This window comes from Macrobrachium rosenbergii, chromosome 40 (genome assembly GCF_040412425.1).
Source record: "Macrobrachium rosenbergii isolate ZJJX-2024 chromosome 40, ASM4041242v1, whole genome shotgun sequence".
NCBI lineage: Eukaryota > Metazoa > Arthropoda > Malacostraca > Decapoda > Palaemonidae > Macrobrachium > Macrobrachium rosenbergii.
In genome coordinates, this window is record NC_089780.1 from 20,640,166 (window position 1) to 20,648,164 (window position 7,999).

Here is a 7,999-nt window from a genome sequence, read left to right on the forward strand (position 1 = left end):
AAGGAGCTCTCTCAAAACTGAAAATTCCAGTATTGTTACTGGCTGTTTAATCCTGAGTTGTCATTGGTTGTTGTTCAACCAAAGACTTGTTTTCTGTTGTAGCTACTGACGTAATGAAAGAGTTGTCAAGAATTGCATTCCATTATTTGGATATATCATCATATTTCATTCCACTTTTGAAATTCTTAATCATACGTATAATGTATTTACCCTAGAACAAGGCATTATAACAGGAATTAAACATTGTATATAAAACAAGGTGGCTACTTTGAAAGACTCGTTTGCTTTTATGAGTGAACACAAGTTGGTAATATGTGATGAAACATCTATAGAGGTATTAAGTGAATTAGATATATTAAAATATCTTTTTATGCAATAAAGATTTGACATTGATGTACATTTTATTTGAAATATATAAAGTGACCAAGAAAAGGGAATTAATCAAATAAAATATACTAGTTTCAAAGGAGTTCTTTATTAAACTTTGGCTACAATGCAAGATGTCGTCTGCATAGTTAAGAATAAAAATGGAAACAGGTAAATTTTCAGTACAAAACATATGAAAATTACAGTTAACAAAATGTATTTCGTTGTTCCATTTTCATCTCAGAGTCTTGGGAATATGTCCCAAAGTCTTCTGATAGCAGAAAACATCCGTAAAACGCCATATTGGTAAAAAAAAAAAGGATTATAAGATTTGTGTTCTGGGGCCTTATGGAAACCATGTGTGATGTAAGTGCCGATTCTATGACGTTACGATTGTGCCAGCCAGCAAGAAGGCATATTCCCCGTCTGAAGAAGGGCATAAGAAGGTGATAGTCGCCATCATGCTTTGCAGTTCGGAGGTTTTTTCAAATCGCGAGATTTGTTTCTTCAAACGCTCTAGCTATGGGGCCGGCTCCCATTCGTTTTTCGTTACACTTTTTTGGTTCCTGATATTGGTTGTTTAACTTTTACAATTTTTTTTTTGTACTGTTTCTTTATTAAACCACTGTTTTGTAATCAAACCATCGAAATAGCATTATTTATTTTATCTAATGAATAATAAGCTAAAATAAAATCAGCTAAGCTAAACTGTAAAAAACATTTTATTTTCAGGTCAAGTTGGACATAAGCCAGCAAGAGGCATTGTCTAAAAGGCTTCCCATTAGTGTGGTAAGACATGATATTTAGTGAAGACCTGTTGAGAACCTCGGGACTGTGCTACATAGAGGAATCGAGTAAATGTGGTAAGGGGGCTGCTGTGGATCTGTGAACTATGAAGAGCTAATAGGTTTAAGAGGAGCCGGTGGATGGTGACTGTTTTTCTTATTAAACTGGCTTATGCCAAGACAGGTCATTGCTCAGTGCATTCTTGTAAATGTGGTATGTGATGATAGGGGTTAGTTAGGGACTTGGTGTGGACCTCTGGGCTCCAAAAGCCATACAGAAACATAGAAAATATGAGGTATTTAGAAAATGAAACTGGTGGTTTTTTACTTGATTTTAAGATCTTTAGAGAAAAATAAATATGGTTATTTTACATTTAATAAATGTAAGTATCTTTCACAACTTGAATGCCTTCCAGACAACAGTATAAGAACTAATAACTCTCCTATGTATTTTCTCTGAGGGAAAAGGACGTCGACATTAAGTTTCATCCTTCACTGTTTTGCATAAAACACGTGATTAATGAATTAGTATTAATCCTCATTCAATATAAGAAATTGGTAAATGAAAATCTATATTTGTCTTCAGTACTAAACTCGATCAAACTAATACCCTTTGAAAACCTACCTATGTATATATGTTAGAATGATTTTCATCCTATGTATTTCGTAGTAAGAGAAGGAGGACGACATTAAGATTCATCCTACACCGTTTTGTATTCAAAATATAATTGTGAATTAAAATTGTTTAAGGTTACATAGTGAACTGAATTGCTAAATTAATCTCTGTATTAGTCATAAGAAATATACCCTTTGAAACCCTACCAATCTATGCATATTCGAACTATTTTACTTAAAAGCATCCCTATAGATAGAGCGTTTGAAAGGTTATGTGATGCCATTTGAGCAAGCTGCCAAGCTCTACAAACGGCAATCTATCGTCTGAAGGATCACCCTCATGGCGGGGAATCCTTGTTTTCTTATTGGCTATATCATCCTCAATTGCAATTGGCCAAACACGTAGCTTATTACGCAAGCTCCTGACGTATTGAAACAGTTGTTATACATTGCATTCATTTTTATAAACCAAGCGGCGTCCATATCTAGAGATGATATCAAAACATTCCATTTCATTTTTAGAATTCCAAATCATACATATGATGTACTTAATGCAGAAAAAAGCAGTATAAGAGGAATTAAACATTTTATATGTAAAACCAGGTGGCTCCTTTAAAAGACTCGTTTTCTTTTATGAATGAACGCAGGTTGGTAAATGTGATGAAACCTCTATAGATATATGAAGTGAATTTTAGATATTGAAATATTACTTCATACATTTAAGACTTATCATTGATAATTAGGTATTTTAAAATAGATAAAGTGAGTAGAAAAGTGGAATTAATCAAATGAAGTACAAAAGTTTCAAAGAAACACTTGAATACAATTTGACTGAAGTACAAGATGAAAATAATAACTGGAAACATTTCAGTACAGTAAATGTGATAATTACTGTTAGCAAAATGTATTTCATTGCTCCATTTTCATCTTGTAGTCTTAGGAATGTGTGCTAAAGTCTTCTGGTAAGAGAAAAATTATGTAAAGCGTCCTATTGTTACAGAATGATATTAAAAGACTTTTCTTCTGCTATCTTACGGCAACCATATGTGATGTAAGTAGCGATTCTATGACGTCACGAGTTACGTGACCCATTCAGTCTTGGAGATGGCTGTGCCAGCCAATAAGGAGACATTTCCGGCTTAAGGAAGAAGGCATGTGAAGGTGATTCTCGCCACCATGCATCGCTGTTCGGAGGTTTGTTCAAATCGAGAGATTGTGTATTTCAAACGCTCTAGCTATGCGGCTCCCGGTTATTTTTCGTCACCCTTGGTTCCAGTTGTTTGCTGTTCATCTTTTACCATTTATTTTTTAAGGTTTTTTGCTTCAGTAAATTACTGTCTTATCATAGAACTATCAGAGTAGCATTAATTATGACCGTTTTATTTAATAAATAAGAGTAAGCCAAAATGAAATCAACCAAGATAAGCTTAAAAAATACTTTATTTTCAGGTCCCGTTGGACATATTCCAACACAGGGCATCTCTTAGAAGGCCTCCCATAAGTGTGATAAGACGTGATAGTCAGTGAAGACCTGGTATGGACCTCGGGACTGTGCTAATGTAGAAAAACCAGGAAAATGTGGTAAGGGGCTTCTGACATATTGACGATTAGGAGAGAGAAACAGAGTGAGTTTAGCCGTTTAATAAATTTTACTTTATTTCAAGTCTTCAAGAGGCAATACACTGTCTAATACATTGTATACATAGATTCCAGTAAAAATTAGGATAAATAAGTTTAACTGTCTTTGACCAAAAATGCCTTCCAGAAAACTACATACAAACTGAGAGTAACTCGTATTATTTCCTTGGATTGGAAATGACGTCGACATTAAGATTCATCCTACACTGTTTCGTATATAAAACTTGATTTAAGAGTTAGCATTACTTTTCAACTTCGAAAATTAGTCAGCGAAAATCTATATTTGTCTTAAGCACTATAATCTTGATCACATTAATACCCTTTGAAAACCTAAGTATAGTATTTATTAGAACGGTTTTATTCCTCGGTATTTTCTAAGTAAGAGGAGGCCGTCGACATTAAGATTCATCCTACACCGTTTTGTATGTAAAATTACAAATTAATATTTTTTAAATTTTACATAGCAAGCTGAATTGTTAAATATCTGTACTGGTGATAAATATTAAACGCACTCTGATTCATCCCCATTGAAAACCTTCATATCTATGTATGTATACTCGAACTATTTTATACTTAAAATTAGTAGCCCCACAGATAGAGCGTTTGAAAGGCCATTTGAGGCCATTGCAGCAGGTTCTTCAAACAGCAGCCCACCATCGGAAGGAACACCCACGTGGCGAGGAATCCCTGTCTTTTCATTGGCTCTTAAACTCTCAGTTGTGATTGGCCAAACATGTTGATGACTTCGATAGCAGCTGACGTGGAGAAATAGCTCCACAGTTGCCATGTGTTGCTTTCTGAGCCTAAAAACATTTTATAAATAATGTGATGTTCACGTTTAGGGAAAATATCGTTATTTACATTTAAATTCCAAGATATTTAATCATCATACAAATAATTTATGTAACCCAGTACAAGGCAGTATACACAGAAATAAAGTATTTATAAGGCTAGTTGGCTTTTTAAAGACACGTGTGGGAAAAGTGATGAAACAGCTATAGAGACAGCAAATGAATTATAGTTAAAATACTATTTTCTGCAATACAGATTTATAATCCATTTCCACTTTCATTTAAAATAAATAGAATGAGCAGAAACAAAGGAAATCATTAAATAAAATGTAATAGGTTCAAAGGAATCCTTCATTATACCTTTCGAACACTCTAGCTTTTGAGAGAGATTTTTAAGTAAAATCATTCTGTTGTAGAGAAATAGGTTTTCATGGGAAGTAATTTGATGAAGCTTTCTTTAAACTAATACGGGTATTCATTTCGTATTTTTTTATGTGGAATTAAATTAATTACATTTTATATGCAAAATGCTGTAGGATGAATGCTAATGACGACGTCAATAGGATTCTTTCTATACGTAGGGGAGTGCCTCTGGGTTTGCTTGACCTCCGACACACATATAATGTGTGTGTGTGTGTGTGTATATATATATATATATATATATATATATATATATATATATATATATATATATATATATATATATATATATAAACCGTATTTTCAATGCTAAACTTAAATATATTGATTCCTAAGATAATAAGTTGGCTACGGCCACCAAACTTTTATTTATTAAATATCTCATAAACTTTATGTTCCTGCAGGATGGTGAGAGTCCACAGGTCAACAGCAGTCTTCTTACTCCCTGCCATACATTACCACAGTCCCAGGATGTCTTTGGTCATGACCTGTGGTCGCATAAAGTCAACTTATTCTTAGAAAATAAACTATTGTTATCCTTAGCCTGTTTTATTTACTTTAGGGCTTTTTATTAGAATATTGCAAGGACTAAGTGTAGCAGAAATAAATAAAAGAATTAATAAACAACAACATTAACTGGAAGCATATACAATAGCACAGCAACCTTTATATATATATGTATATATATATATATATATATATATATATATATATATATATATATATATATAATATATAAAATAATACAATGATTCTACAATAAATTAGGATTTATTCAAGAAAAAACGTAACAAAGAAATATGAAATAAATGAACAACAACAACGGAGGTCGAAAAACAGAGAACAGCAGCAAAAAACTCGATCAGCTAGAGCGTATGAAACTACAAAACCTAAAACTCGGAAAAGCTCGATCAACTAGAGCGTTTGAAACCACCATATCTCGTAAAACTCTAGCAAAGCTCGATTAGCTAGAGCGTTTGAAACCACAAAATCTCTACTTTTTAACAAGTCCCAAACAGCAACGCATAAGGGGGTGGGTACACCATCGTCTTATGGCTTCCCTAAAGCGGGAAAATATCTGTCCCCTGATTGGCTATCTCGATTACCGCCAGCAGTGATTGGTCGGTGTCTGTGACGTCATACACCATACGACGATTGCTTCATGACGTCAGCAGCTAAAATAATAAACAATTCCTTGGAGGTAGAAATGAACCGACGACCAATCACAACCGAGAATTGTTCAGCCAATAAGAGACCCAGGATTTCGCGCCATGAAGGTGTTCCTCTAATTTATGGGCCGCTGTTTGAAAAGCGTCCTCGAATTTCGTCAACTGGTCTTTCAAACGCTCCAGCTACAGAGACTCTATGTTTACTTTTTTCTTGTTTCTTCGAATATTTTGGGGTCTTCCCTAAAAGGAAATAAATAAAAGTGCTACTATTATGATTAAAAAAAGTATTTATTTAACAAATAAAAACGTGACAAAACAGTCAGGGAAACGTGAAGAAAAACAAACGGGAAAGCCCAAAAATATTCGAGCAAGAAAAAAGTAAGCATAGAGTGTCCTTAGCTGGAGCGTTTGAAACGACAAAACTCGCGATTTTGGATAGATAGGTAGATAGATAAATAGACAGACAGATAGATAGGGTGACTGAGAGATAGATAAAGAGAAAGAGTGAGTGACAGATAGACAGAGAGAAAGACTAAGTGATAGATAGATCGATTTATAGATAGATTGATATGTAGAATAAGAGAAAGATAGGTAGTTAGGGAGAAAGGGCGTCGCCCTCAAAATTCATCCAACACGTCTTTGTACATAATGTAAAACCTTGTTATTGAATCAATATTCAATTATCTATGCAAGAAATTAACAGGAAATCTATAATTACTTTTACGTAACATCAGCCGAATTAATTAAAGCAATTTAAAAATTTATACCTCTTTACCTTGACGATTTTACTTAATTAGCTCCCGTAACTAGAGCGTTTGAAAGGCCAGTTGACGAAATTCAAGTTTTGTCGTTTCAAACGCTCCAGCTAAGGAGACTCTATGTTTACTTTTTTTTCCTGTTTCTTTGAACATTTTTGGTTTTTCCCGGAAAGGAAATAAATAGAAGTGCCACAATTATGGTTAAAAAAGGTATTTATTTAATAAATAAAAAGTGACAAAATATACAGGGAAACACGAAGAAAAAATGAACGAGAGCAAAAATATTCGAAGAAACAAAAGAAAGTAAACATAGAGTCTCCTTAGCTGGAGCGTTTGAAACGACAAAACTCAAATTTCGTAAACTGGCCTTTCAAACGCTCTACCTATGGGACCTAATTAAATAAAATCATGTTAAAGAGATATAGGATTTTAAAATGCTTTCATTAATTAAGCTGTAATATATATGGTCATTGTCAATTTCTAGTATAAATAATTGAATGTTGATTCAATAATAAGGTTCTATATTATACACAAAGATGTGTAAGATGAATTTTGATTGAGAAACGTGCTCGAATTTCGTCACATTGCCTTTCAAACGCTATGGCTAAAGGAGCCTTATCACACAGCCTTTCAAACGTTCCAGCTAAAGGAGCCTTATCACAAGGCCTTTCAAACGTTCTAGCTACAGCAGCCTTATCACACTGCCTTTCAAACGCTCTAGCTAAAGGAGCCGTATCACACGGCCTTTCAAACATTCTGGAGCCTTATCACACAGTCTTTCAAACGCTCTAGCTGAAGGGGCCTTATCACACGGTCTTTCAAACGCTCTAGCTAAAGGGGCCTTATCACACGGTCTTTCAAACGCTCTAGCTAAAGGAGCCTTATCACACGGCCTTTCAAACGTTATGGAGCCTTATCACACAGTCTTTCAAGCCCTCTAGCTATAAGAGCCTTATCACACAGTCTTTCAAACGCTCTAGCTAAAGGGGCCTTACCACACGGTCTTTTAAACGCTCTAGCTAAAGGAGCATTATCACAAGGCCTTTCAAACGCTCTAGCTAAAGGAGCCTTATCACACGGCCTTTCAAACGCTCTACCTTATCACACAGCATTTCAAACGTTCTAGCTAAAGGATCCTTATCACATGGCCTTTCAAACGCTCTACTAAAGGATCCTTACCACAAGTCCTTTCAAACGCTCTAGCTAAAGGATCCTTATCACATGGCCTTTCAAACGCTCTAGCTAAAGGATCCTTATAACATGGCCTTTCAAACGCCCTGGCTAAACGATCCTTATCACATGGCCTTTCAAACGCTCTAGCTAAAGGATCCTTATCACATGGCCTTTCAAACGCTCTAGCTAAAGGATCCTTATCACATGGCCTTTCAAACGCTCTGGCTAAAGGATCCTTATCACATGGCCTTTCAAACGCTCTAGCTAAAAGATCCTTATCACAC

At 34.8% G+C, this 7,999-nt stretch overlaps 1 long non-coding RNA gene across 4 annotated transcripts in view; it reads left to right on the forward strand.

Moving 5' to 3' along the window:
- LOC136826221 (uncharacterized) overlaps positions 1-5,207 on the forward strand; it is a 516,569-nt gene extending 511,362 nt beyond the window's left edge. For 2 of the 4 annotated variants that reach the window (XR_010849555.1, XR_010849554.1), the window contains 3 exons: positions 1,099-1,365; positions 3,216-3,391; positions 5,020-5,207. This is a non-coding gene — a long non-coding RNA (uncharacterized lncRNA). The remainder of the gene's footprint in view (positions 1-1,098; positions 1,366-3,215; positions 3,392-5,019) is intronic. The other 2 variants (XR_010849556.1, XR_010849557.1) reach the window with 2 other exon arrangements.
- The last annotated feature ends 2,792 nt before the right edge of the window (positions 5,208-7,999 follow it).